Here is an 8,090-nt window from a genome sequence, read left to right on the forward strand (position 1 = left end):
GCTTGGATATAAAAACGGGGAGATCAAAGTTGAATAATGTAGCTGAAGACAGCCCACGCAGTGCTACGGGAGGACGGCAACGGAGGTGGTGGATTTTCTGGTAGAGTCTGTTGGGATGACGGTAGTCCTTTTAAGTCAATCGTTATTTTTAGAGATTAAAAAAAAAAAAACCGAGACTTCTAGATCCCATATTCTATCCAAGTAGGATTTAAAAAAAGAAAAAAGCTACTTATGAGTTTAGGTCTTTGAGATAGGATCTCACACGGCCCAGGTTGATGCACGTTTGACTTAAAGCTAGAAAAATAAACAGGCGGCTCCCTCTCACGCCTCACCCCTTAGCTGGCTCGCAAACACACAGGAAGTAGACAGCGCCTGCACTGCTATTGAGACGAACGGCCTGTGCTTGCCTTCTAGGGATGGATGACCCTCTTGGTTCGTGTATGTGTATTCCTGAGCTAGATCCCGAGCTTTGCAAACGCCCTACCGCGTCCCCAGCCTGTTTTCTTAGTATTAATGAACTTTTCGGGTGGGAGGCGAGTGATTTTCCGTAAGGTCTCAGACCGCGGCCCAAGCTGGTCTGTAGCTCACGGTATATATAACCCAGGCTGGCCTTTTAGCAATCCTCCTGTTAGTATAGCCTCGCTTCCTGAATAACCAGGGAGACTGAGGCAGGAAGTCTATGTGGTCCAGGTCAGCCCGGACTGCCGAGTAAGAGACCGTCTCAGAAAAGAGCAAAAGCCAGGATCCAACAGGCAAGGACAAGTGCCAAGGTAATCTGAGGCTGAGGGGAAGACAGCAGCTTTTGAGTGGGCGAAGTACAGGGGGGGGGGGGAAGGGGGAGAAAGAGAGGGTCGGTTTTCATAATTTCTGAAAGCTTTGATGAGAAATGTTTTATGGAAGAATGTACAGTGGGAAATGGGGTTCAGTGGGCACAAGGTGGTCACTGAGCATTCTAGCAAATTTGAGGCAGGCCTGACCTTCAAGAAAAATAAAGCTGACTAGAGGGATGGGCCCGTGGTGAAGAACACAGAACTTCCCTTGCAGAGGAGCCGGGCTGAGTTCTCAGCCCCCCCCCCCCCCCACACACACACAGGAGAAGCCCACATAGCCTGGAATGTTAGCTCCTGGGAATCTAACGCCCTTTTACGGTCATGACATATATATACACACACACTTATAAGTAAATTATTTTTTTTGTTGTTTTTTCTTTTTTGTTTGTAGTGGGTTTGTTTGTTTTTGTTTTTCGAGACAGGGTCTCTCTGTGTAGCCTTGGCTATCCTGGACTCGCTTTGTAGACCAGGCTGGCCTCGAACTCACAGCAATCCACCTGCCTCTGCCTCCCGAGTGCTGGGATTAAAGGCGTGCCCATGACACCACTGCCTGGCTTTTTTTTTTTTTTGAGACAGGGTTTCTCTGTGTAGCTTTGGCTGTCCTGGACTGACTTTGTAAAACCAGACTTTGTAAACCAGATCACAGAGATCTCCCTGCCTCTGCCTCCCGAATGCTGGGATTAAAGACGTGTGCCACCACGGCCCGACATAAATAAATCTTTTTTTAAAATTAAGTTATCAGGGAATGGTGGCACACACCTGTCATTTTAGCACTCGCTAGTTTGAGGCAAGAGGACTGGTGAAATTTGAGGCCAACATGGGCTACATAAATCCTGTATCACAAAAAATAACTGACTGTTAGACGATTTCAAATGCTATTTTTAATTTCTTTACACTTTTTTAAAATTACATTTATTCTGTGTGTCAAGATACTCATGTGGCAGTCAGGGGGCAAGAGTCAGTTTTCCTTTTACCAGGTAGGGCCAGCAGATTGAAATAAGGCCGTCAAGCTCACTGACAAATGCCTTTATTCATTGAGCCATCCCGCCAGCCCAAATGTTCATAATTTCTATAGAAACTAAAGTGTAATTTGGCTCAGGCCCCTAGTTAGTGAGTCCTGCCTCCCTATCCTTTTCCTCTGGAGACCTGCAGCCTCCACTGGAGCAGGAGTCTGACATGTCCTGGGGAGGTCAGAGGTCAGAGGTCAGAGTGTGACTGAGGTGTGCATGGCACAGAAAGCTGGCATCCCTCCATGGCGCATGCCACCTTTATGCAGGCATTCCCAAGGCTCCGGTACCTCCATCAGGCTCCAGCATGATCAACCCAGTTGATAGTTTCACTTTGTAGATGGGGAGCACCTCAGGCAGGAAATGCACCGTCTTCCCATCCACAGACTCTTCCCCCAGTTCCTTGGCCTGCAGTCCCGTCCATGTTCAGGTGTGACACCACAGCCTGTACACAAAGAGGAAGCAATATTTGCTGAGCTTTTTAAAAATGTGTTTATGGGGCTGGAGAGATGGCTCAGTGGTTAAGAGCACTGGCTGCTCTTCCAGAGGTCGTGAGTTTAATTCCCAGCAACCACATGGTGGCTCAGGACCATCTGTAATGTGATCTGATGTCCTCCTCTGGCCTGCAGGTGCACATGCAGGCAGTGCTCTGTATACATAATGATAAATAAAGCTTTTAAAAAATGTGTTTATTGGCTGGGTGGTGGCTGCGCACACCTTTAATCCCAGCATTTGGGAGGCAGAGGCAGGTGGATTAGGTAGGTGAGGCTTAGAGAGAGAGAGAGAGAGAGAGAGAGAGAGAGAGAGAGAGAAAGAGAGAGAGAGAGGATTTTTGTGAGTTTGAGGCCAGTCTGGTCTACAAAGCCAGTTCCAGGGCAGCCAAGGCTACACAGAGAAACCATGTTTCAAAGTAACAAACAATCTATCTATCTATCTATCTATCTATCTATCTATCTATCTATCTTTAAAGTTTATATGTTAGGTGTGGTGCACACCTTTAATCCCACCACTTGGGAGGAACCCTGTCTCGAAAAAAACAAAATAGCAGGGCTTCAGTGGCTCACACCTTTAATCCCAGCACTCAGGAGGCAGAGGCAGGTTGAGCTCTGTGAGTTCGAGGCCAGCCTGGTCTACAAAGTGAGTCCAGGACAGCCAAGGCTACATAGAGAAACCTTGTCTCGAAAAACAAAAACAAACAAAAAAGAAAACCCCAAAAAACCAAACATACAAACCAAACAATTTTAGTTTATTTGTATGAATGTTTTGCCTGCATGTGTCTGTGTACCATATATGTGTCTGGGGCCCAAGGAGGCCAGAAGAGGGCATCAGATCCTTTGGAACTGGAGTTACAGTCAGCTGTGAACTGCCATGTGGGTGCTAAAAATTGAACCTTCGTCCTCTGGAAGAGCAGCTAGTGGTCTCTATTGTGTTGTTGTTGTTTGCTTTTCAAGACAGGGTTTCTCCATGTAGCCATGGCTGTCCTGGAACTCACTCTGTAGACCAGGCTGACCTTGAACTCACGGAGTTCTGTCTGCCTCTGCCTCCCACACAGGTGTGTGACACCAGCTCCCAGCTGCAGCCAGTGGTCTTAAGGGCTGAACCACCTCATCAGCCGTGGCGGGGCTTTTGAGATGCTGGGCCAGGACTCCCCGTATACTCCCCTTCAGCAGTAGAGGATCCGCTCTGTACTATTTGCCGTCATCCATTCTTTGTGGTGGGATGGTTTAGGGTTCAGATGCCATCCCTGCACTTGCCTGCTGAGTGGCTTCGGTCTTGGCATTTCTGAGCGTAAGTGGCCTCCTTTACAGAGGTGAGGTCACCTTGTGTCTGGGCTTAGGGGATGCATCGATGTTAAACGGGCTGACTCTATAGCCAGGGCTTTGGGCTCAGGCGTAGGAAACCCAGGAAAAGCAGCTGCTTTCTATGAGCCTCGCATCTGTTCTCGTTTTTTTCTTTTTCGCTTGAGAAAGGGTCTCTCTAGGTAGCCCCGACTATCCTTGAACTCACAGAGATCCTCCTGCCTCTACCTCTGGAGTTTTGGGATTAAAGGCGTGTGCCGTCATGCCAGGCACGTTCATTCTTTTTTATTTTTATTTTTAAAGATTTATTTATTTATTGTGTATGTATATAATTTTCTGCCTGCATGTACACCTGCAGACCAGAAGAGGGCGCCAGATCTCACTATAGATGGCTGTGAGCCACCATGTGGTTGCTGGGAATTGAACTCAGAACCTCTGGAAGAGCAGCCAGTGCTCATAACCTCTGAGCCGTCTCTGCAGCCCCGGCACATTCGCTCCTTTTGAGACAGTGTCTCTACTATGTAGTCCTTGAACTTTTCTTCCTTCCTGCCTTTTTTATTTTTGGTTTTTTGAGACATGGTTTCTCTGTGTAGTTTCAGCTATCCTGGACTCACTCTGTAGACCAGGCTGGCCTCGAACTCACAGAGATCCACCTGCCTCTCCCTCCCGAGTGCTGGGGTTAAAGGTGTGCGCCACCATCCGGCCTCAGCCTAGAATTCTCGATTCTCGATTCTCCTGTCTCAGTCTCTAGACTCAGCAGTCTAGATTTCAGGTATGTGTCACCATAATGGGGATGTGCGCGCGTGCGCGCCCACACACACGCACACGCACGCACACGCGCACACGCGCACACGCACACACACACACACACACACACACACACACACACACACACACACGGTTTCTCTATGTAGCCCGGGCTGTCCTAGAACTCACTATGCAGCTGAAGATGACCTTGAACTCCAGATCCACCTCTCTCCAGCTGCTAAGGGCTGGGATGACATCATACCAGGCTCTGAAACTACAAGTTGGCCGTGCATTCTGCACCCCCTTGTCACCCATCAAATGCTTCACTTTCTTATTTACTCATTGTTTCTTGTGTCAACTAGACCATAGATCCCCATAAGATCAAAGAAACTTTGTGTTCTGGTCGTGTATCTGTCCCCAGTGCCTGGCACAGTATTGGGCACAACAATAAATCCTTAGGAAATATAGCGAGCAAGTAATTTGTTTTTTTTTTTTCCTTCAGTTTTAGCACTTTTTTTTCTTTTCTCAAGACAGGGTCTCACATAGCCCAGGCTGGCCTCAAAGTTACTATGTAACAAAAGATGACGGTGGCGGACTCCTGATCCCCCTGTGCCGCAGCCTCTACAATATTGGGATTATAGGTGTGAGCCCCCACACCTGGCTTATTTTATGTTTTTATGCCCATGCTGCAGGTGTGTTAACCCAGGCATATCATGGAATATGTTCATTGTTAGGGCATGCAGCCATTCAGTTACTAATAGCACAACCAAAGAAGGTTGTCTGTGGTGGCACACACTTTTTTTTTTTTTCGAGACAGGGTTTCTCTGTGTAGCCCTGGCTGTCCTGGACTTGCTTTGTAGACCAGGCTGGCCTCGAACTCACAGTGATCCACCTGCCTCTGCCTCCCGAGTGCTGGGATTAAAGGGGTGCACCACCACGCCCGGCTCACACTTTCAATCCTAGTATTTGGGAGGCAGACGCAGATAGATCTTTGTGAATTCAAAGCCAGTCTGGTCTGTATAGAGAGTTCCTGGATAGCCAGGACTCCATAGTGAGATGTTGTTTCAAACTACAACAAAAAATCCAAGCAACAACTGGGCGTGGCCTTTAATCCCAGCACTTGGGAGGCAGAGGCAGGCAGATTGCTGTGAGTTCGAGGCCAGCCTGGTCTGCAGAGCGAGTCCAGGACAGCCAAGGCTACACAGAGAGACCCTGTCTTGAAAAACAAAACAAAACAATTGCAGGAGGGTGACTAAGCTACCTCTCCACATGGTTACTTGTCACTACAGACGTTTGACTTTGTTTCTTTTGAGGCAAGGTCTCTCTCTCTCTCTCTCTCTAGTCTTGGCTGGCCGAGAACTCCCTATGTAGGCCAGGCTGGTGCTGAACTCCTAAGGATCTAGACATCGAGCAGCCTCCTTAGGGTTGGGATTGAAGATGGGTGCCACCATTTCACAGCTGAGGGTTAACTAAAGTCAGGTTCCTGCATCCTATCTCTGCCTGCATCCCAGCCCCCACATTCTAGAAGTTGACGGAGAACTAGTTCTAAGCTACAGTTTCCCCTACCCAAGTGGCCTCACTGTGGCGCTCGAGGGTCACACAAGCCAACAAGACAAGGAGACTTAAGTACCGAAGCGAGCTTGCTGATAGTTCACAGGCCACTGTTTCGGGTCCATGACGCTGAAGTTGCAGAGGTGACTGCTAGGGTGGTGTGGCTGCGGTGGCAGTGTGAGGTCAGTGGACGTATGGACATTATAGTTCAGGCCAGGCTCTGGGATAGTGCGATTCACGTGGGGTGTGTGTGTGTGTGTGTGTGTGTGTGTGTATCTGTGTGTTTACGGGAGAGAATTGTGTGTGCACATGTGTGGAGCCAGAGGTCAATGTCAAGGGTTTTCCTCTATCCTTCACCTATTGTTATTGCTATTATTATTTTTTTTTTTTTAGATTTATTTATTATTTGTATAGTGTTCTGCCTGCATGTACACCTGCCGGCCAGAAGAGGGCACCAGATCCCATTATAGATGGTTGGGAGCCACCATGTGGTTGCTGGGTCTTGAATTCAGAACCTTTTGGAAGAACAGCCAGTGCTCTTAACCTCTGAACTGTTGGGGGATGGGTCTGGCGTGTTTTGATGCTAATTACAGCTTGCTGTCTGACCCACCTTTTGCTTAATAAAAAGCCATCCCACCTGGGCAGGGTAGAAGGGGTAGGTGGGGCTTAGAGAGAGAGGAATTCTGGGAAGGAGAAGGACCGCCACCAGAAAAGGAGAGAGACCTGAAGGGAAGAGAGGAGAAGGCCGCCATGGCTTAGCTGGAGGAGAAGCACATGGTTGGCTGCGTGGATGGAGAATCCAGCCCAGATGAAGAACATGAGCAAGTATTTGGGATTATGGATGGGAGGGAGCTTGGTAGAAGTTATTGGAAGCAGATGGCATGGGATTGAGGCAGGGATCCCATGCCTGCCCCACTATGGGAGGTAGTTTAGAGGATTGATGTCTGCCCTGCCCCAGGTTAACCAAGGCTATTTTAAAATATAACAAAGCCGGGCGTGGTGGTGCACGCCTTTAATCCCAGCACCTGGGAGGCAGAGGCAGGCGGATCACTGTGAGTTCGAGGCCAGCCTGGTCTACAGAGTGAGTCCAGGACAGCCAAGGCTACACAGAGAGACCCTGTCTCAAAAAACAACAACAACAACAAAAAAAAATATAACAAGTGTCTGTGTCTTAATTGATCGCTAGCCGGGCCTACTGATAATACATGTAATTTTAAAAAACAATACTGAACCATCCCTCCAGCACTATGATTTTGAGATGAGGTCTTACCCAGTAGCTCTGGCTGGCCTGGAACTCTATTGCTGTGTAGACCAGGGTGGCTTGGATCTCATAGAACTCTCCCTGCCTCTGTCTGTGTGCCGCCATGCCTGACCAGGATTTTTTTTTTTTTTTTTTTTTTTTTGGAAGACATTCTCTATTACTGAACCTGGAGCTCACGGACTTGACAAGCCCGTCTGAGTAATAAGACTGAAGAATCTGGTGCTGGAGAGATGGCTTAGCAATTAAAAAGTACTGGCTGCTCTTGCCGAGGAGGACCTGGATTCAATTCCCAGTGCCCACATGGTGGATGTGCCGCCACATCAGAGGTTTTACCTGAGTGCAGGGGATCTGAACTCAGGACCTCACGCTTGCACACCAAGTGCTACCCACAGATCCATCTACCTAGGTCCGTAAAACATAGTGGTGATGGTGGTCACAGATGAGGGAGGGTGACATGGTCAGTAACAAAGTGACAGCATCAGCCCAAATGCCACAGTAAATTAATTGTGTTACAAGAACTCGTTAGAGCTGGGCATGGTGGCCAACGCCCATAGGCAGAGGCAAGAGGGTCAGGAGTTCAAGACCACCTTTGGCTACCCACGGAATTCAAAGCCTGCCTAAGCTACACAAGACTCAATAAACTAACGGGCAGAGGAACACATACTCAGAATCTTCACATTTCTTCCTTCCTATGCGCTTTTGTTGTTGTTCGACAGAGTTTCACGTAGCTCAGGCTGACCTCAAACTTGTTACTTACTGGAGAATGACCCTGAAACCCAGAATCTTGCTTTACTTCCTAAACACTGGGTTTACAAACACGCAAACCTGTTGGCTGCTGTGTGCATTTTACAGGTGGGAAAACGGGCATCGGGAAAAAGGCATGGTTTGGTGGCCA

This window comes from Acomys minous, assembly GCF_964271855.1.
Source record: "Acomys minous genome assembly, chromosome: 20".
Classification (NCBI taxonomy): domain Eukaryota; kingdom Metazoa; phylum Chordata; class Mammalia; order Rodentia; family Muridae; genus Acomys; species Acomys minous.